Source organism: Pipistrellus kuhlii, unplaced genomic scaffold (genome assembly GCF_014108245.1).
Source record: "Pipistrellus kuhlii isolate mPipKuh1 unplaced genomic scaffold, mPipKuh1.p scaffold_m20_p_12, whole genome shotgun sequence".
In the NCBI taxonomy this organism is placed as follows: domain Eukaryota; kingdom Metazoa; phylum Chordata; class Mammalia; order Chiroptera; family Vespertilionidae; genus Pipistrellus; species Pipistrellus kuhlii.
The window spans coordinates 24916147-24937445 of NW_023425427.1; positions in this window are offsets into that span (position 1 = coordinate 24916147).

A 21299-nucleotide genomic window follows, 5' to 3' on the forward strand; every position below is an offset into this window, starting at 1 on the left:
TGCTCTACCGACTGAGCTAGCCGGGCGCTTGAGCCAATTTTTATTTTAATAAGAGAAATATTCTCAGGATAATAAATTCAAATTGCCTAGCACAAGACTGGACACATCATTATGTTAGCTTCCTTTCCTCCCCTCTTCTATACTTCCTAGAAATAGATTTGCTCTAAATCAATACTACTTTTGGCTATAGCTTCAGGAAACCAACACAGCTTCTAAGAGTTTTCATCTTTTCAACTCAAGAGGCCAATCCAATTCTGAGAAGGAAATCTCAGCCCTAATTCTAAGTTCTCAGAAAGGAATCCTGATTGGTTCACTGTGCCCAGGAGTGGTCGATGCAACCAGCGATGACCAGGGAGACAGGGCCATACTGTGAAATTGACAAAAGTGCCCACCTCCAGAGCCCATGAACGGAGAAGAGGAGACATTTGCAGAAATGTAGCAGTCATTGTGAGAGGGAACACAACCAAAAGTGTCTATGAGAGAACAGTCTTTTAAAAAAATAAGAAAAAACTCTTCTAATGTGGCCCTTCCCTTTTAATATTTCTGAAGCATGAATGGTACTCAAAAACAGTGACTGGCAAGTACCATCAACATTTCTCCTCCATTTAGCTAAGGAGATCTTCAGGCTGTGAATTGGCCTGGGAAAGTGAGCAATCTGTCACACCCAGGAAGGCTGCCAACTCACTGGCCAAAGCAGCTGAATGGTAAAGAGCCCGAGAAACATGCACTGGAAGATTGGTGACATTCTGTCTAGGAGGCCTAAACATCTTCCATCTGGCTCTGTACAAGTACCCTTTTACCACTGTGACCAATCTTGTGAAATAGAAATAGGTAAGTTCGAATGGCATGGCTCTGTCAGATGACCGGGTTGCGGGCTCGATCCCCAGTGTGGGGTGTGCAAGAGGCAGCTCATCAATGATTCTCTTTCATCATTGATGTTTCTATCTCTCTTTCCTTTCTTCTCTGAAATCAATAAAAATATAGTAAAAGAATAAAAATAGGCGACCCATCCTTTGTACGTTGCACTTCTGAGAACTAGAGCAAGACTAGAATGATAAATGGGGCCTTGCACTGGACCTGCAGTATTTCCTCTTTCCACACTAATGGTATGGGGCAATGAAAGACACATTGGGGAACTGGCTTATTTTCCCTTTCTAGTTTTGGGGCAACAATAAACAAGATTGACCCCTTAGACATAGTAAGCACCACACTCCTGGAGGCTTTGGCCTGAGCATTAGGGACTTGGGGAGCAAAGACATGCTTTGCAATAAACAGGAGTGCTGCCTCTCAGAAGGGCTGCCATGTAAACAACTCTAAATTATTTTGCATGCCAAGTATAAAAAAGCAAGTTCTGTTTATTAGGTGGAAATGAATATGACATTGTCCCTGATCTCTAGGATTTTCCAGTGCTTTGGAAATACATGTAACTCTCATGCAGGGGTAGATATTGAGTGTCCCTTTCAGTTCTGCACTTGTCTAATTTTAAGGTATGATGCATCTTCCCTTTGTGCAATACCTTTTTAGCAGGCCAAATGTGCAATGTAGACTGCCAAATTTAACAAGCTGTTTCATGCCAATGTCAGCACTCCCTGTAGGATAGAGATTTGAGTATCTGCTGATCTATAACATCAACTACCTGATTACAACATCAAACAGAAAATTGGACAACTTGCCAACTTATATGAGAAAGTACCTGGCATTTCAAAATGCACAGCTCCAGGCAAAGCTGAATCCTGAGGACTGAAATCTAATGGGAATAATTGCTCTCATAACAGTGTGCAAGTCTGATGACTCTGTTTTACTCTATGGACTAAACTAGTATTTTAATATTAGACAAAGAGAGATGCATGAAAACAAAGTTAACATTAGTGCCACTGCCTGGCTTCTCGGACTTGTCATATCAGTGACAATAGCACTGAGGTCTTATGCATATTGGTAGAGCGACCATGAGCTAGTGCGTTTGCTTTGCAGAAAGGACTGGCTTTTTGCACTGGTTACCTGATTCCACTCTAGATTCTCTGAGGCAACTGGGGTCTTAGGCTCAATGCCATGCCAGGTGCCTGGGATCGTCCCAAAGTGCCCGGTCTGTCCAGCTTCCTCCCTTCAAAAGTTAACTCCAAGGCTCATATGTTTTCAGCCGATGTACAATGTTTTATTAAAGCTCTTAAGCCTCATGAACCCAAATATCTTGGTGTATTAATGGTGTCAGGAGGCCCCTTTGGTCATATTCTATGCACCTGAGCAGATCCCTTGACATGAGCAAAATGGGAATCAAGAATGAATTAGCCACATCATTCCTTTTCATTACGACTGGTCTCAATTATGAGATAGAAGAGTCCTGCTCTGTTCCAGTCCCAGACCTGAAGTCTTAACATGCTTCCATGTTCTGAAAATTACATCTGAGTGTTTATAGAGAACAATAAACATATTTATGTTCAATGAATACCACTGGCATCTTATTTTACCTGTTTCCTAATGTTGTATTATCATCAGAAATGACAGAACTCTTAAGGTTTATGCAAGTGAGTGTTTTGTCCTGGTTTCTTTTGAAACATTTGTTATAATCTTGAGAAATTAGATCCCCACACTGTATATGGATGATGGGACTTGAGACTCTTACTGAATCAGTGATCCTATCTTAATGACAAAAAATGAAAATTATCTGCTTGGGAATTTACAGAGGTTGCTGTCAGACACCATAGATGACCATGCAGTGTTAATTTGAGGGTAGTGTGAGTTTCCACTATGAAGTCATATTAAATCCTTTAGTCAGATTAAGCAGACCTGGCATTAGCAGTATAGCCATAACTTTCTGATGTTAGTAAAAACAAAACTGGTGGTTTGAAGTTAAATCATGCCAAGGCTTTGCTACATGTCTCAAGATATTAATTAAACATTTCAAAACACCGATATATAGTGTCCAGATTCTCAGATATCTGTTATGTGAGTTTTGTTAGTTGTGTGTATTTTTTTCTTCAGAGAGTGTCTGGCACATTGCAATCCTCAAACATGTGGTTATCTTCACTGTGTTGGCATATTCAGTGACTTGTACATTCAGCAATAGTATTGGAGTAAGTGTTTACTAGGAAGCAATATTTTCAATTAATACGTAAGGTTTTGAAAATCACAAAGGATGGATTTAAACTTGCTGGTGTAAAGATTGAACCTCAAGTTACTGTAGCTTTAGTAATTGTTTATTTTATTTGTTTAGATTAAGGGTGGGGAACATCCAGCCATGGGCTGTAAAAGGCCTGTGAAATCATCTGGTCTGGCCCTGCCAAGACCTTTGTAGTGAGTTAATAAAATGTTTGACCAAATATAGCAGGCTAATTTCTAAGTTGATAATTTTGTATGGCCTGCAAATGATATTATAAATATCCAAATGGCCCTTGGCAGGAAAAAGGTTCCCCACCCCTGGTTTAGATGATAGTCTGTATGTGCTGTGCGTATTCTGATTTTATAAAAATAAAAAGTTGAACTGCACCCCCCAAAAAGTAAGTAACAAAAGGGTGATTATGGAAATGGAAATACATATTTTAAGAGAATTGTGACTGGAAACAGTGACCTTTATTTTGGTTAATTTTTTCAAGATAAATAGTATTTTAGTGTATTTTTTTTGTTTTGTTTATGAGACAATATTGGTACAGTACATTATTAGCTAAAACCCATAGTTTACATTAGGATTCATTCTTTGCACTGTGCATTCTATGGATTCTAACAAATGTATAGTAACATGTATTCACCATTGCCGTACAGTGACATAAACATCCCCTGTGCTCCAATATTCACCCATCCCTCCTCTGGAAACTATTGAAATTTTTACTCTCTCCATGGTTCTGTCTTTTCTAGAATGTTATTGAGTTGGAATCGTACAGTATGTAACCTTTTCAGATTAGCTGCTTTCACTTAACAATATGTACTTAAATTTCCTCCATGTCTTTTTTGTGGTTTGATAGCTCATTTCTTTCCATTGTTTGGATGTACCATAGTTTATTTATCTAAGTCTTGGTTGATTCCAAGTTTTGGCAATTATGAAGAACACTGCTCTAAACATCCATGTGCAGGTTTTTGTGTCATCACAAATTTCCAACTCATTTGGGCAATTACCAAGGAATGCAATTGCTGGGTTGTAAAATAGTATGACTACTATTGTTGCATTCCCACCAGTAATGAAAGAGTCCCTGTTGTTCCAGATCCTTGTCAGCTTTTGGGGTTGTCAGTGTTTTGGGTTTTAGCCATTCTAATAGGTAGGTGGTTGTTTTTCACTGTTGTTTTAAATGTGCCTTCTCTCATGACATATGATGTTCAGCATATCTTCATGTGATTATTTGCCATTTACTTATCTTCACTGATGAAAAGATCTGTTCAGATCTCTTACTCATTTGTAAATTGGGTTATCTGCTTTCTTTTTGTTTTAAGAGTTCCCTATCTATTTTAAATATCAATCTTTCATCAGATATGTGCTTTGTAAATATTTTCTCCAAATATGTGGCTTGTGTTTTTCATTCTCTTAACAGAGAAATTTCTCTTTCTCAGAGAAAAATTATAAGTTTAATGAAGTCCAGCTTTTTCTTTCATGGGTCATGATTTTGGTGGTATATCTAAAAAGTCATTGCAAAGTGTAAGGACACCTAGATTTTCCAATAAATGTAACTTCTTATTTTGGTAAAACATACATAACATAAAATTTACCATTTTAACCATTTGTAATTGTACAGTTCAATGGCATTAAATACAGTCACATTGCAGTATATCTAATAAATGTACTTTAAATAGATAAAATTTTAATTTCAACAGTAAAATAGGTAATTTCTGAAACTTTAAAAATGCAGAAGAGCAGAAAGTTTGAAGTAAGGGTCACCCATAATCCCCTTTCCAAGATACACTATTGATATCTGGGTGCAGCCTCTCTCTCTCTCTCTCTCTCTCTCTCTCTCTCTCTCTCTCTCTCTCTCTCTCTCACACACACACACACACACACACACACACTCCTATTATGTAATATATGAAAAATTTAAAAGCATAATTAGGATCATTCTGTTCACATGTTTGACAACCTGATTTTTTTTAGTTAACAAAGTATTATAGTTCATATTACATTTTTTCCAATATTAGGTATCATTTTTATATAGGTGACTGGAGACCTGGTGCATGAAACTCATGCATGGTGTGGTCCCTAGGGCTGGCCCTGCAATCAGGGCATCTTCCCCAGCTGCTGCTGGCAGCTGGTCCCACACCCTGCTGCCACCCCCTCCCACCCCGGGTTCCTCATTCGCCATTGGGTGATGGGAGCCTGCTGGCCAGGGGAAGGGACCGAGAGGTGGTCAGTGTGCCACATAGTCGGTCTAGTTGTCATTCTGGTTGTTCCACTGGTTGGGTCAATTTGCATATTACCCTTTTATTATATAGGATTTTTTATGATGACTTCCTATTTCATCATGTGGATATAATGTACTGGTAAGGCATTTAGCTAATTCCCCAATATATATATATATTGATTTCAGAGAGTAAGGAAGAGGGAGGGAGGGAGAGAGAGAGAGAGAGAAACATCAATGATGAGAGAGAATCATTGATCAGTTGCCTCCTACAAACCCCCCACTAAGGATTGAGCCCACGATCTGGGCATGTGCCCTTGACCACAATCAAACCTGGGACCTTTCAGGTCGATTCTGATGCTTATCCACCTAGCCAAACTGGCTAAGGCTAATTCTCTAATATTTGACTCTTGGATTGATTTATAAAAATGTTATTACTAGGTCCAATGACGTACATGTTTTCCAGGCTTTTATTTTTCCTTTTTTCATCAAATTGTTGTCAAAAAAACGTCATGCCAATTTATAAAATAATAGTATGCCTATTTCTTCACATCATCACCAAAGCTTGACAATTAACTAAAAAAAGAAGAAATCTCTACCAAACTAAATGCATCAATACATTTTGTAAGATAGGAAAATCTCCAATGTTTTAAGCTGTCTTTTCCCCAAAACTATTGAGCTATTTAAATACTAGGGCATGTGAAATGTTAGTTGCTGCATTTTAAACTTGTTGGGAGTCCTAACTACAGTTACATTCTCAATAAATTGGACATAAGGATAAGACTTTACTATCTTCTTTGCTATTTTTGCAACAGTCAGTGGGGGGGATGACTGCATCATCATTTTCAAATATTTCAAAGGTCTTCTTGCCCTGGCTGGTTTTGCTCAGTGGGTGGAGTGTCGGCCTGTGGACTGGGGGGGTCCCCCGGCTTCAATTCCGGTCAGGGGCACATTGCCCAGGTTGTGGGCTCAATATCTAGTGTGGTGGTGGGGGTGGGCGGTGGGTTGTGGGGGCATGCAGGAGGCAGCCGATCAGTGTTTCTCAACATTGATGTTTCTCTCCCCCCCCCTCTCTCTTTCTCTCTCTCTCTCTCTCCTTTCCTCACTGAAATCAATAAAAATATATTTTAAAAAAGAGTCTTCTTAAATGATGAGAGGAGTTATCTTTCTAGGATAAATGATAATTGGTTATGTGAAAGTTGGACAGATAACAATGTAAATTATAAATTACGACTTAATACTTTTCATCAAATTAATTGAGTGGAATAACCACACACAGAAGACTACCTCTAAAGGCATTGTTTTTTTTGTTTTTTTCTATTTCAAAGACTTCCAAAGATTTTCAAGAAATTAATCACCAAAGTTTTCCTGGAAATACATTATTTTAACATTTTAAACTATCTATAAATGTCAAATATTTTATTTATCATATATATATATATATATATATATATATATATATATATACCCTTTTTTGCAAGGGAATGATTTGTAATGGTTCATGTAGTTGAACATTTTTTTATTGTTGCAATGGGAGTACAGCATCGTAAGGAATCTAAGTAGGTTCTAGGGATCTTCAATGATACATTGTTATGATGTGTAAGCACTTAGTACTTGGCACACAGCTATGTAAGTGGTCCCATGCAGACAGAAACTGAACCGCATGCTTAGTCAAGCCATGCACCTCACCAGAATCCATGCAAGAATTAAGAATGGTGTTGACTATGAATGCATTTATGAAGCCTGTTTTGATAACTCTAACCTTTTGCAAATCAATTAGAGTGTGACTTATAGGCTGCATACTCTTAATTAACAAAAATGTGTTAAGTGTGGGAGAATGTTTATAACTCACACTTTCTGTGTGCACTGACTTGACATTTGCATGGTGCCAGAGTAAAAAAAAAATGATTTCCAAGGAATTTTCTTGATTATTTCCCTCTCCCTATTGTAGATTGGATAAACTACTTCTAATTTGGAAACCTCTTCCTTTAGAAAAGCTTATTATGCATAGAAAAACTACAAGCTTCTTTCTTGTTCACTTGAATGTGAAATGTTAGTACATTTAGAAAATTTGAACTATCTTTGAAGTGACTAGCAGGTGAAGACTTACTTTTCCCCTGTCATCTTGCTGGAATGATTGCTGAAGGTCAGGAACTGTACTCTGCACAGTCCCAAAGGCACAGCAGGCATTCTAGAAATTCCTGAGGGTTGTAAAGAGCCCATGAAATTCTTCCAAAAAATAGGTCCATCATTTTCCATCATTTCCAGAACAAGATGCTTGAGTGGCATTTTACTTACCTTAAATAAATGTCCTCAACCGTGTCAGATAAACATGTCTCATGACGTCATTCAGCTCTTTATGTATTACTACATATATGGATGCACACAGATGCTTCCCCCCCCCCCCCCCCCCAGGAGAGCTAAATCATGACAACTTTGTTTCGGGGAGTAGCATTACCCTGTATATACTAGTATACATCCAACTTGGTCATGAGCTCAAGGTACAGCTGTGTGGAGTTTCTCTAACTTCACCATCTCCCAGAATCAGCGCCCGGCATGTCTCTGCTCCTTTTTCTCAAGGTCAATTGGAATAGGACTCCCAGTCTTCTGAAACCTAAGTCCCACTATAGGTTCAAGATAAAAGAGAAGTTAGGTCTCGAGGTAAGCTGAAATTAAACATCTTGAATCTTCCCTTCTTTCCTAGTATCTCTGTCTCCTTTTTAAAACTTAGCTTTGGTTATTGTCTGGCAGCCACTGCAATTGTGCACGAAGGTTTCCAGTTCACTACCCCTGAGCTCTGTTCTGCGAACCTTCCTTGAACCTAATTATTCAGGGCACTTGCCCTATCCCAGGAACTAGAGCTGGGCTCCAATCTTCTTGCCTGGAGGCCAACTTTCCTGTTCCTGACTCATCTTCCACTTACAGACTCCTTCCTCTTCCTGTGCCCTGCCTTGCTACAAATGGGAGTTGCATAAATACATGAGTGAATAAAAATGATTAAAAAAAAAAAGAATGAAGTTGTTTGAATGGTGAGCTCACGTAGCTGTAATCTTAGGACATTGTGTAATACTCAACTGCCTTGGATGAGACTTAGAGTGGGATCTATCTTGTCAAGCTTCATGGAGAAACTATTGTAGCATGACCCTCCCCTCTTGCCATCCAACTATCCCCCTGTTATCCTAATACAATGCCTGTCAACTCCAATCCTAAGATGTACCAGGAATGGTCCCTCTATTTAGTGCTCAAAGAGTTTGAGGTTTAGTCATTCAGTGACGTAACAGCCACCTTTGCAAGACATGTCTATGTTACAAAATTGACAAATGTGTGGGGCTTGCAGGAGGCTGCCGACCAATGATTCTCTCTCATCGTTGATGTTTCTATCTCTTCTCCCTGTCCCTTCTTCTCTCTGAAATAAAAAAACAACAACAACATATATATATATATATATATATATATATATATATATATATATATATATTAATATATATATTTTTTTATTGATTTTTCACAGAGAGGAAGAGAGAGGAACAGAGAGCTAGAAACATCGATGAGAGAGAACCATCGATCAGCTGCCTCCTGCACACCCCCCACCGGGGATGTGCCCACAACCAAGGTACATGCCCTTGACTGGAATCAAACCCGGGACCCTTCAGTCTCCAGGCCGACGCTCTATCCACTGAGCCAAACCGGTCTTGGCAATAAAAACATATTTTAAAAAATACATTGAATAAGATGTATTGAGGAGACACAAATTATTTCCTGCCATTTTACCTTCCATATAGTCAGGCCACAAAACCCCATTAATCAACCTGTTATTGAAATATTCTTCATGGAGAGGAAAAGAGTGATTCTGGCCTTCTCAGATAACCTTTCTTTTCCTATTCCTGTCTTGAAGTTGTTTAGGATCTGTAGTCCTTTAATTGCAGTTAGTGGAACTGGCAACCTTATGCCCACCCCTGTGGAAAGATATGCACCAGAATAAATACCTTTGGCACAACGGCATGGCCCAGAGGGCATTTCAGAGCCAACAACAGGCATCTAAGCATTCTGCCATCTCATTGACATTCTACCACATGCCTCCAAATTCTGCAGGCAGGTCCTACTAAAAAACAAACAAACAAACAAACAAACAAACAAAAAACTCACAAGGCATGTACTTCAGGTAAGTTCTAACTATAATGTGGGTGCATTCGAGTGATTTCAGACCTTCAGATATTAATTACTTGGCAGGACATAGAGTCCAAGAGAAATGGTGTGTGATGACTTTAAAAAGATTGAAACAGATTCTTTCATGAAAGAATTCCCATGAAATTGCTTTATCCTTACTTAATCTGGCTCTTAGTTCTTAAAACCAATGGAAATGTACAATAGTTGGAGACTTTCCCTACAAGTAAAATAGCAAAAGTGCAGCATGTAGTTTATGGCTTGACAAGGTAGATATTTGATAGGACTTCCTATCTTTCTGGGGAGCAATTTTTTTTTCTTTCCTGAGTAATTAGTAATGTCTGCCCCTGATCTCTGCAAAATGTCACTGTTGAGGTCTAATCCTCATGCAGCTGAACAAGCTGATTCTTATCTTGGCTCCCTGTGAATGGAAGGGAAGGCTTAGCCAGTACAGTTTTTATTTGCTCTGGGCAAGTTACACCCCTAGATGCAGAGCTGAAAGGGTATTCCATGTCTTCAGAATGAAGTTTTTTTTTTTTTTTTTTTAATATGTTTTTCTTGATTTCAGAGTGGGAAAGATAGAGATAGAAACATGAGAGAGATTCATTGATTGGCTGCCTCCTGGACATCCCCCCCCCTGGGGATCAAGCCCGCAATCTAGACTTGTGCTCTTGACCCTAATCGAACCCAGGACCCTGCAGTCTGCAGGCCAATGCTCTATCCATGGAGACAAACCTAGCTAGGGCCAGAATGAAGTTTTGAAAAAACATACAGAACAAACTCAAAACGTGGTAAAACAATGGGCCTTGTGGATTTGTGTTAAGAGAAAGCATGAAATATTTTAGATGTATTTCTAAGCAGACTTTCCCCTAAATTACAGGTTTTATGTATTATTTAAGCTCCCTAAAATAAAATGACTTTAAACTTATTAAAAATAAACTTTATCTATATGGATTGTTATTCAAGTAAGATCGTGCTGTTAATAATTTTTAGATAGAGGCATAGGTTTATAAAAAATACCTGAAATTATTAAAGTTTCAAAGTAATTCATAATGGTGAAGAAAGATTATAGTTATACTTTGGTACTATTGAAAGCCTGAAAAAGTGTGTGTGCTTTAGACCAATAATTCTACTCTATTGATTTACTCCAGGGACATTGAGACACAAATATTTACATACAAGGATTGTTCATTGCAGTATCATGAATCATGATAAAGAATTGGAAATAATATACATGTCTAATGATTTGAACAGATTATTATAAATTTATACACTGGAATATCAAGTAGCACTAAAATAATGTTTGAAGCATATTTAATAAATTTTTAAAAATTCATGGGAAGAACAAAGAACTAAATACATAAATATTTTTAAAGTAGCATAACATTAGAAACAAATACCCATAAAGATGGACTGGTTAAGAAATTACCGTATTTTCCGGTGTATAAGACGACCCCCTAATTTTACAGTTAAAATAGGTTTAGGCCTATATTCGCTGTATAAGACTACCCCCCACTTCCGAGGCAACACCAGTTCTTTTTTTAATAGACCGCCTCTCTGACTCTGGCCGATCTGAGCTGGCTTTTTACTAGAACACAGTGTAGCTTTGGGTACAGAACATGTATAATTTGCATGCATAAAAAGCCTGCTCGGATTGGTTGAGTTAGAGAGGCGGTCTATTAAAAAAAAGAACTGGTGTTGCCTCAGAAGTGGGGGGTAGTCTTATACAGTGAATATAGGCCTAAACTTATGTTTTAACTGTAAAATTAGGGGGTTGTCTTATACGCTGGAAAATACGGTACAGGAAATCTGCTATGGAAAAGTGTGATATAAAAAAAAAAGCGCCTGATATGGAGCCATATTTGAGATATATTTTGAGTAGGAAAAATAAATTACAGAATAAATTGTATAGTATGCAACAATTTGTGTGTGTGTGTGTGTGTGTATATATATATATATATAATTTTTTTTCTGGAAGTCTGCCAAAAGACTGGTAATGCTGGTTGCCTCTGGGGAGGTAAGCAGTGGGTAGGCAGTGGGAGGGAGCCTTCTTGTGTAAAATCTTGTATTTGAGCATTTTCCCATATGCCTGTATAATTTGAAAAAATACCAGCATGGCCGAAACCAGTTTGGCTCAGTGGATAGAATGTCGGTCTGTGGACTGAAAGGTCCCAGGTTTGATTCCGGTCAAGGGCATGTACCTTGGTTGTGGGCACATCCCCAGTAGGGGGTGTGCAAGAGGCGGCTGATCTATGTCTCTCTCTCATTGATGTTTCTAACTATCTCTCTCTCTTCCTCTCTGTAAAAAATCAATAAAATATATTTTAAAAAAAATACCAGCATGTACCCTATTATTTTAATTTACAAATAATTTTATGTATATCCATTTAAATAGAAAAAACTCAAAACCTAACAAAAAATGATTATCTTTGGGTGATAGGATTATGGATAACATTCATTTTCTTCTGCATGTTTTCCTGTACTTTCTGAGCTTTCCCCCATCCAGGCCATTCACCATTGAGAAAAATTTTAAGAAAATAGTGAGAGGATCCAAGATGGCTGCTCGGGTAGACATCTAACTGCAGCAGCACACAACAATTTCAATGGAATACAACTAAAATGTAGAGTGGACATTGCCCAGAGCTACAGGTAGTTGACTGACTGAAAACTCTACAATAGGAAGGAGGGAGAAAACCAGAAGGAAAATCAGAGAAGCTGAAAAAAAGCCTAAGGTACGGAGACAAGCTGTGCGCCCGCGAGCGGAGAGGTCGCAGCCGGAGAGGAGAGGGCTGGGTGCTGCCTGGCATTCCCTAGCAGGAAGGAAATAGAACCCCCAGCCTGGGCTGAACCCCCTGAACCGGCAGCGCTGAGCCCCAGTTATGGGCCTGACCCTGGGGACCCAGGCTCCGGCAGGGGGAGACGGGGCTGTGAGGCAGAATCCCGGGAGAGCAGCGAAAGGCGGGGCGCGCGCACATTGTGCACACAGGACTGAATGTTGACTCTGACGCTGGATTACCCTAGCGGGAAGAAACAAAGCCTCCAGCGGCGCTGAGCCTCAGAGCCTCAGTCCGGACCGCCCCGAACTCCAGGTCTGGGCCAGTCCCTGGGTACCCAAGCTCAAGCAGAGGAAGACAGGGCTGTGAGGTGGAGTCCTGGGGGAGCTGCGAAAAGCGGAACCCCCAGAGTCGCGCACACTACGCGCAAAGGACAGTCAGTTGACTCTGATCCTGGACTCCCCTAGCGGGAGGGAGAAAGAAAGCTCCAGACTGGAGGAACGCGACGAGGAGCAGGAGCCCCTGCCAGACACCGGCCAGCCGGGCACCAGCAAGGAGCCGGGCGACGCGGCACCAGGTGGGGGGTGCCCCTGAGCCTTCGACCACTGAGTGCGGGCAACGGAGCCAAGGACGGGGGCTGCTTCCTGGGCAGCGCCGACCCCGGCAACAGGCTGAAGCAGTGCAGGAGCCCGCGGAGAACAAAGGGGTGCCACAGGCCAACCTGCTGAGCTCCCAGGACAAGGAGGAAGAAACCAAAGAAGTTCTCAATGTGAAGAAATCAAGTGAGAGCAAAAGATAGTAAAATTACTTAAGAAAGAATACAAAGAAGATTTTGAAAAATCAAAGAATAAGTCAGAACTCAACTCACCAGCCAACATTGCAACATAAATGCGTTTTTAAAAAAAAAAAGAAAAAAAAGAAAAAGGGACAGAATGTTGGAACAGTGGCGACCAGGCCTAGAGTGGCCAGGCACAAGGCAGTGGCAGCCGGACCCGGAGCAGCAGTGGCCCGGCCCCAGAGCAGCAGCAGCCAGAACCAGAGCATCAATGGCCAGCACTGGAGCAGCCAGACCTGGAGCAGTGGCAGCCAGGCCTGAGGTGGAGGTGGCCAAGACCAGGGTGGCCAGTCCTGGAACACCCAGACCTGGAGTGGCCGGGCCCAGAGAAGCTGGGCCCAGAGCAGCTGGGTTGGGAGCAGCCAGGCCCGGAGCAGCCGGGCCTGGTGTGGCCAGGCCCGGAGCAGCGGCTGCCAGGCTGGGAGCGGCCAGGCCAGGAGCGGCCGGGCCCGAAGCAACCAGGCCCAGAGCAGCCGGGTCGGGTGCAGCCAGGCCTGGAGCAGCAACAGCCAACTCCAGAGCAACTAGGTCGGGAGCAGCAGTGGCCAGACCCGGAGCAGCTGGTTGTGGAATGAACCAGAGCAAGAGGCCAGGCCCGGAGCAGCCAGGCCTGGAACAGCTCGCTCCTCGCCTGCCCCTCCCCCACGGCTGCCTCTCAGACATGGCTGGAAACTTTTGTGGGAACTTGAGGGTCTGCTGAATCAAGTGATGAAGGCTTAGATCTGGATGTGTTGAGTTAGTATAGCGCTGGGGTGTTGATCTGTGAGTGCCTTGGGTGGGGCCTGGATGAGGCTGGTTGACCTATTTGGAAATGTTTTTTGTGTGAAGTGTATCATTGGGCATGTGGAGGTATTATTGATATGAGAAAATGCTAAGTAACAGATTTACTATCTGAAAAGGGATTTACTATCAGGGAAAGGGAGGGAGGAAGAGACTGAACATAAACTGTGCACTTATGGATGAGGACCATGGGGAATGGGGAGGGGGCGGAGGGTGAGGTGGGAACCTGGTGGAGGGGGGAAGAAATGAGGAACCTTTGTAATAATATGAACAATAAAGATTGATTTAAAAAAAAAAGAAAAAAAAGAAATATCAATGATGAGAGCCAATCATTGATTAAAAAAAAAAAAGAAAAAGAAAAAAAAGAAAATAGTGAGGGGAAAAGGGAAATTAAAAAAAAAAAATCTAAAGGTCTAATGGGACCGTGGGTGGGCAACAGGGCCAGCTTGGTTCTGGTGAGCCCTGAGATTAGTACAGGACTGGCCGTGCCTCCCAGATGGCGGAGGTAATTGTGGCTGCATTATCCACCTACTACCTGAGGCCTCGCACCTATGTAATTAGTTTTATTACTATAACCCAGTGGTTCTCAGTTTTGCCTTCTTAATAGAATACCTGGGGGGCATTAAAAAACCCCAAACTGAAAAATATAACAAGCCCTCACCCAGACCAACTAAATACGAATATTTGTGGTGAAAATCCAGCATCTAGTATGATTTAAAGTCTCCCCAGGTGATTCTAATGTGCAGCCAAGGGTCAGAGCCATACAGTTGAAAATGCAAATACTCCTGCCAGGGTGCTGTGATTTATTTATTTTTTTAATATATTTTATTGATTTTTTATAGAGAGAAAGAGAGAGAGATAGAGAGTTAGAAACATTGAAGAGTTGATCAGCTGCCTCTTGTACACCCCCTACGGGGGATGTGCCCACAACCAAAGTACATGCCCTTGACTGGAATTGAACCTGGGACTTTTCAGTCTGCAGGCTGATGCTCTATCCACTGAGCCAAACCGGTTTTGGCTAAGGTGCTGTGATTTATTATCACTAGAGTATGGGCTTCTGAGGACAGGTAGAAGATTAAAGGAACCATTGACCCTTTCCACAAAGATGACAAATTCTGAGACCAGGAAAGCTGGAGACCAAATATAACTTCCTCAAGGACTAGTTCCATCTAAAGGCAGGGGGCGTCAGGGATAATTAGAATACTGAGAATGAGAACACCCAAGTTCTAGTACTGCTCTTGCCACTTCCTGGCCGCAGAACCTGGACCAATTCTTTGACCCTGTAGGTATGAATGACCCTGCTGGAAAACGTGCCAGTTGGATTAGCTCAGAGGTTTTGAAAATGGCCAGAAGGCCAAGGAAAGAGGAGAAAGCGTGGGGATTCCAGGTCGCTCCTCCCTAATTAGTACATTTTTACCTCTGTCCTTTTTATAATGGGCTTTTGAGTACACTTTATTTTTAAGAAATATTTCTTGGATTTAAAAGAAATTCCTTGGGCATCTTAAGTCTCTTTATTCTATGGTCTTTGCTTCTCATTGTAAGCCAGATAGTTAGCTGAGAATAGGTAATATTTTCTGCATTTTCCCCATCATCTCCGGGTGGGGGTAGGGGTTGATTTTCTGATAGCACGTGTTTTTGGAGAAGCTACAGAAGCTTCTGCTTCAATTCAGACCCTCAATGGCTTCTTAACCCCGCCCTTTTGTTCTAGTTCCACAGGCAGAAATCATGAAAAATTTAAAATTGTAAAGAATAGGTAATCCTCCACAGCACATTCTTTTTCTAGGGTGACAGCTTCTCCACTTGTATTCCAATCAATGCACAACTTCTCTGCCAGGACCCAGAAAGGGTGAGAGGTGAGGAAGTGTGGCATCTGCTGAAGGTGCACGGTTTGAGAGACCACCAAACAGCTCAGTGATCAAAATAAATAATATTTAAAGGCAAATTCTTTTTAAAATATATATATATATTTTTTTTAATTGATTTTTTACAGAGAGGAAGGGAGAGAGATAGAGAGCTAGAAACGTCAATGAGAGAGAAACACCGACCAGCTGCCTCTTGCACACCCCCTACCAGGGATGTGCCCGCAACCAATGTACATGTCCCTGACTGGAATCGAACCTGGGACCTTTCAGTCCGCAGACAGACGCTCTACCACTGAGCCAAACCAGTTTCGGCTAAAGGCAAATTCTTTAAAAAATTCATGAAAACCCCAATGAAGAACAAATTATCCAAGTTTTAAATAAGGGAGATTCACTGATAGTTCTGTGTAGAGCCATATTGGAGCCTAAGACAAAAAACTAGTAGCACCTCACTTACCTCATCCTATTCCAAGCCCCATTCTATATGGTCCAAAGTCCTCACCCCAAGCCTGGTTCTTAAGAATGTGTATGAGGATGAAAAGAAGGAGGTACACTGACAAATTTAAAGGGGCTTTTGGAAATTTTTGTGGCTCAAATAGATTGTCATAGGCCTAAGAGATAGGAAAGAAAAAAATAAGAGAGATACTGTTATATCTAATTTTTGGTCGGGAAAGTATATTTTATATTTCTATTTAAAATTGAAAAGAGATTAAGCTCTCTTACATCCTGATGAAATTCAGAATGGCAGATGAAGAAATTACAAAGGTAGTAATTAATTGAAAGGTTAATATTAAGATCATTTTGATGGAGAAGGCAGCACAACAGATATTTTAATTACTTATGTATTTTTCATCAGCATGTGCTGTGTTTCATTAATTTATCACACGTTGAGCAATTAACTTTGACTCTATATTGTGTCATGATCTCCAATATATAACACACACAGTACTTAAAGTTGTGTCAGGAATATCAACTTTCCTATAAAATTGATTTAAGTGGAATTAATACACGTTTCCATTTGGGTTTTGAACAAAAATGTTGCATCCCCAGCTTTCTTGATATCCCAGTGATGGCTAATTTTCCTTGGTGAACTCATCTGAGGCAAAATTTTGAAGGATGAGGGTAAGGAATGAGAGGGAGCCCACTTAGTGGGAACCATCTGGGTAAGGGAAAAAAAAGAAAAAAAAAAGAGGCAGACTGCCATATGGCCTCTTTGATTGGAGGATCTCTTTTTCATTTATTCAACAAGTGATTACTAAGCATCTACTATATCCCAGGCACTATTGTAAGTGCTCGGTTTAGGAGTGAACAAAACAGACAAAAAATCCTGCCCTTACTGAACTTTACAAGAGAAATCCTCAAAGGGAGGTGAGTATAATGATGAGTATAATGGGATAAGTGACTATTTGATTTAGAAACATGAAAACAAAAAAAAAAAAATGGAGAAGAAATAAATTGCCTCAACTACCTGATTAATTCTAAAATCCAATTCCCATCCTGCTAACTGCCTTGGGGTGCACACCTGGAATGCTCAGCATATTTCTAAATGAGGAGTCTATATTGGTCCAGGTTTGCCAACACTGGGGGGTGAGTCAGGTGGGGGGAATGGTTGTGATGTGGGAATATAGACCTGGGGTGGTCAGATCCTGACCAGGAAACAGAAACCTTGATTTCTCTGTGAATCTCTTGATGTTTAAGTTCTAACGACTAATTCAATATTTTTGATAGCACCGTTGAATTAAAATAAAACTTCTGATAGCAAAGACTGCCAGTTTGTATTTCTTAGGTGGAAGTTCAGTAAAGGCTTAGAGTCTTGGGGGACAGGAGGCGCCAACTTGTAGTAACCTCAGGGCAGGAAGGAAACTCCTATATTAGCTAAGTTAATTTTGATCCTTTGAATGCCAGAAGTATTTGGCCTATAACTTTGGGTGACCTGATATCTCACTGATTTTAGTACATATTCATTCATTTGCTCATTCATTCATTCATTAAACATTAGTAGATAGAGTCCAATCCTTAAACACGGGTCTACTCAGTTTAAAAATTGTTCCCATGTGGCCAGTCTTTTAGAGCCTTCCTGTCTGGTGGCACTTGGATGGCCTTTATACTGTGAGTACAATGCTTCCTGTGAAAATGCTGACCTTGGATAAGCACTAAGTAGGTACATTAGCTTGGTCAGAGACTCTCTTGGAATATGTCACTGGGGGACTGCAGAAATGTCAGATATGTCTGGAATATCAGTTTGGTGGTCTTGCAATGTGGGTACTTTCCTGTTTCAGAATAAGGTGCTCAGTTTCACACCTGGCTTTTCATCTTCCACATGTTGACCATAAAACCCTTTTCTTTCAGGTAATCATATTTCTGCTGTAATGAAAACCGTCCTCTAGGTGGTGCCATTTGCAGCTCTCTGTGTCTTCCTGGGCCTGCTTGCCTTGGCCAGACAGCTGTGCCAGCAAGCTCTGCACAGAGCAGTTCTTTCCCAGCTCTTGTAGGATATGCAATGCTTTAGGCTGATTTCTACTTGGTCTTTCCGGTGACTAGCCAATGCCTATCAATACTCTTTAGGGTTGCTTTGAACGGTGGCCTGGATCACTGCTCCTCCTTCCCAACTCCTAGCAATCTGTTCTCTACACTGTACGTCAGCAGCCAAGCGCTCCTCATTTCTCACTGTTGTCTATTCTTTTATGCATGAGGCCTGTTTGCCTACATAGATTATTAAGGGCTTTGTATGCCTCAGGCATCTGGCACAGGCAGTAGTGTGTTTGCTGTGGATGGAGGTTCTGGTATCCATTTGTTTATTCATTGCTTACTATCTGTTGTAGGATAGGCACTCTTTTAGGTGTCCTGAAAATAGTTAGGAAAAACAAGCAGCTCCTAACTGAGGAGAGGGAGAGGGAAAGGCAGAAGGAGGGGGAGGGAGAAGGGGAGAGGAGGAGAGGAGGGTGGAGGAATAGGGAGAAGGAAGTAGACCATTACAGGGATGCCTGTGGCGCATGCTGTGAAACAGCCAGGCTCAGTGAATCTGGGAACAGGGAGTGCAGGCTTTTGCTTCCCCAGGAATGCTTTTTGGGAGTGCAACCTTTTCACTCTTTGACTCTAGGTTAGGGGTGTCGAACTCAATCAGAGAAGGGGCCAAAATCTAAAATCCAGCCTAAATCGTGGGCCGAATGGTTTACTGAACAGTCATAAACTGTCATTGTGATGGAAACGCAGCGGAGTGCAGTGATGACAGCGCGGTGCGGGCCACACTGCAAGGCCTGGTGGGACGGATTTGGCCCGCGGGCCTTGTGTTTGACACATGTGCTCTAGGTCATGCCCAGAGACTAAACTCTGTTTCTGACTAGTTTTCCTTTCCAGATCCAAAGGACAGGCAGAGTGATGTGATCATGGGGGTAGGTATCCCTCTCAGGATACCACAGAAGAGGTGACGGTCTTCCTGTGTTCCGCTGGCCTTCAGTATTCAAGCTCCTAGGGTTTTGTGGTTTGCTTTTCAGCTATCTAGTGATTGCCCTTGAATTCTCAAAATGGCTTATCGTCTTACTGCTTGGGAATGATTTGGAATTGCTGACTTTTTAGTGGGTTAGATACAGCTTTATTGACTACATGCTCATTCTTTAAGAAGCACCTGAATGCCCTCTTTCCCGTGAAGTCTTTGGCAGTGAATGAATTATCCCCTCCCTTTTAATACCTTTAGGTTGTTACTTCTATCCCGATTTTAATACAAATTGATTTCATTTTGTCTTTTTAAAAAATATGTTTTATTGATTTTTTTTTTTTTTTTTTTTTTTTTTTTTTTTTTACAGAGAGGAAGGAATAAAAAGGGATAGTTAGAAACATCAGATGAGAGAGAAACGTTGATCGATCAGCTGCCTCTCGCACACCCTCTACTGGGGATGTGCCTGCAACCAAGGTACATGCCCTTGACCGGAATTGAACCTGGGACCTTTCAGTCCACAGGTTGACACTCTATCCACTGAGCCAAACCAGTTTTGGCTCATTTTGTATTTTATTATAGCTGTTCACAGCCACATTTCACATTAAGACTATATGCCTATTGAGCGCAAGGATCATATTGTATTCATATTAGTATTTCTCTCTTCCTGCACTTTCACCCTATTTACACATAGGAGGCAAGAGGTAAATGCTTGTTGGTTTAATGAACTAGGACTTTGTAACATCCATGTTTAGTTGCATATTTTAAAGAGTATTTGCCTCTAGAACATGGTCAACAACTTTAGTGGTTTCTACATGGATTTAGTTTGCTTGATTTGGGATGAATATTTGCTTGGCAAATGCTTTCCAGATATATATGCAAAGATTTCTGGAGAGATCTCAGCCCAGACTGGGAATTTTCTCTTCCTGTTTCCTTCTTGACAGCATATATGGCTTTATCGCTGGGGAGCCTTGGTTTTCCTTATTTCTTCCCAATATTTGAAAGAACATCCTCATAGTGATTTGTCTTAGCCTTTCAAATAGCTACTAGATGCCCAGGAAGTGTCCCTATGCTGGGGATTCAGGGGTAAAACAACAACAGACTTTTATGTACAGTGAATTGAAACAGTTTAATTCCTTTCATCACAAAGTAGGTCAGTTCAGTCAAAATAAATTATCTGGTAGATTGATGGTACAGTCTGAGATACATTTTCAAAAATCTCAGAGGATCCTTGGCTAGGAAACCCAACACTTGAAGTTTCCTGACTGTCATTTGATTTTCTGGTGTTTTATGTCTCTGAAACCCAGTTATATACATGTATTAGAGAAGGCAAACTTATAATTAAGTTTTCCTCCTGAAGCCATTTAAAATGTCTGTATATTGAATTTCAATGATTAATTTCATTAGTCACTTAATTTTAAAGTTTAATTTCATAGCTAATCTAGAGGCTTTCTGTAGGCATTCACAGAAAGAGAGTGAAGTTCGTCCTTCTTGTTCTCCTGACCAAGGTGAAATTTTCTAGGCTAAATATCCTTTAAAAAAGAAGCCTAAAGTATAGATCTTATGTCTCCATGGCTTGTTTGATCTAAGTCCTGGCCAAGGGGGTGGGGAGTAGGAAAAGAGAGAGAGAGAGAGAGAGAGAGAGAGAGAGAGAGAGAGAGAGAGAGAGAGGTAGAGGGGTAGGGAGGAAGGGAGAAAGAGCAAGTCAAGGGGTGGAGATAATGACAAATGAAAGAAAGTAGTTACACATCTGTCATCCAAGAATCCTCTGTGGGTTTTTGACCTGTAAGCAATAGAACAGTCATGACCTTCCTTTAAACTCTGGACCAGAAGGTTGCACCAGAGACATCTCAGAGAAAACATGCAATGTGTAAAAGGAAATCCCTTCATAAAATGCAATTTACTTTCAAGATCTCAGACCCCATTAAGCCAGGAAGCAATGAGTTTTATCTATTTTACCAAATGAGCAAGGAGATTTTAGGGGGCTATTTTTTCAGTCTTAGTATCACAGCAACACATGCAAACAACATTCTACAGTAAACGGCCTCGACTGAAAGTGGAAAAACAAAATACTAGAATAAAATTTTGCTGGGGGGGGGGGGCAATCTTGGTTTCCCCGTTTATCTGTTTCACTCTTTC